The following is a 1,432-nucleotide window of genomic DNA, read 5'->3' as shown; positions in this document are numbered from 1 at the left end:
ATTTCTACCTTCTATATCACTAACTCTTTCGTCCATCTGGTCAGTTCTATTTTTGATGCTCAGTTTTTCATTCTTTATCTTGTTTTTAAAAACTATTATTATTATGTGTATGTAATTCAGGCTGATGTTTTATTTTTTTTAATTAATTTTCTTTTAATGTTGACATTATTGTAGATAACCCTCCCCATTTGCCTACCTATACCTTCCCCTGCCTACCCCTTCTTTGGCCTTTACCAAATTGTTGTCTGTGCCCATGGGGCATGCATATATGTTCTCTAGCTATTTCCTTCACCTTCTTTACCCAGTCATCTCCACCAGCTTCCCCTTGGGCACCAGCCAGTCTGTTCAATGTATCCATGCTTCTGGTTCCATTGTGTTCATCAGTTTATTTTGTCCATTAGATTCCACATATTTGTGAGATCATATGATATTTGTCTTTCTCTAACTGGCTTATTTTACTTAGCATAATATGCTCCAGGTCCATCCATGCAGTTACAATCAGTAAGAGATGCTTCTTTTTTGCAGCTGTATGGTATTCCATTGTGTAAATGTACCACAGCTCTTTTATCCACTCATCTGTTGATGGTCACTTGGATTGTTTCCAGATCTTAGCTATTGTAAATAATGCTGCTATGAACAAAGGGATGCATATATTCTTTCTGACTGGTGTTTAGGGATTCTTAGGATATATTCCCAGAAGTAGGATTGCTGGGTCAAAAGGCAGTTCCATTTTTAATTGTTTGAGGAAACTTCATACTGCTTTCCACAGTGGCTGCTGCAGTCTGCATTCCCACCAATGATGCACAAGGGTCCCTTTTTCTCAACATTATCATCAGCATTTGTTGTTTGTTGATTTATTCATAGTAGCCATTCTGGAAGGTATAAGGTGATACCTTATTGCAGTTTTTTGTTTGTATTTTTTTTTTTTTTTTTTTCATCTCTCTGATAATTAGTGACCCTTCAGCATTTTTTCTTTTCTTTTCTTTTTTTTTCCAGGGGAGAGCATGAATACAATCCCCCACTGCCACAAATGATGCAGTCACGTTTCCCACATTTGGGGAAACCGCAGGGGGGGGTCAGTACATCCGGAGTGCAATGAATAAGCCTCACCCTGGGAAAACCACCTTCGTGATGATGGCATCTCCTCTGCCAGGTAAGTATTAGCAATTTTTCATGTGTATTGGCCATCTGTATGACCTCTTTGGAGAAGTGTCTATTCAGGCCCTTTGCCCATTGTTTTTTTTTTTTTTTTTTTAATCCTCACCTGAGGACATTTTTCCATTCTTTGTTCAAATAGAGTGGGAGGGAGAGAGAGGAAGAGAAAGAGAAAAACATCAACATGAAAGGGACACATCGAGTGGCTGCCACCCCCACAACCCAACCCGTATCAGGGACAAACTGCAACCGAGGTATGCACCCTTAGCGGGAACCG

At 39.6% G+C, this 1,432-nt stretch overlaps 1 non-coding gene across 1 annotated transcript; it reads right to left on the bottom strand.

Moving 5' to 3' along the window:
- Positions 1–993: 993 nt before the first annotated feature.
- LOC118630351 lies at positions 994–1,161 on the bottom strand. The gene has a single exon (XR_004959593.1). It is a non-coding gene; the product is annotated as a U1 spliceosomal RNA (small nuclear RNA).
- Between the last annotated feature and the right edge of the window lie 271 nt (positions 1,162–1,432).

This window comes from Molossus molossus, unplaced genomic scaffold, assembly GCF_014108415.1.
Source record: "Molossus molossus isolate mMolMol1 unplaced genomic scaffold, mMolMol1.p scaffold_m16_p_14, whole genome shotgun sequence".
In the NCBI taxonomy this organism is placed as follows: Eukaryota; Metazoa; Chordata; class Mammalia; order Chiroptera; family Molossidae; genus Molossus; species Molossus molossus.
Note: the sequence above shows the minus strand (reverse complement) of the source record. Positions and strands in the feature narration are given on the sequence as shown.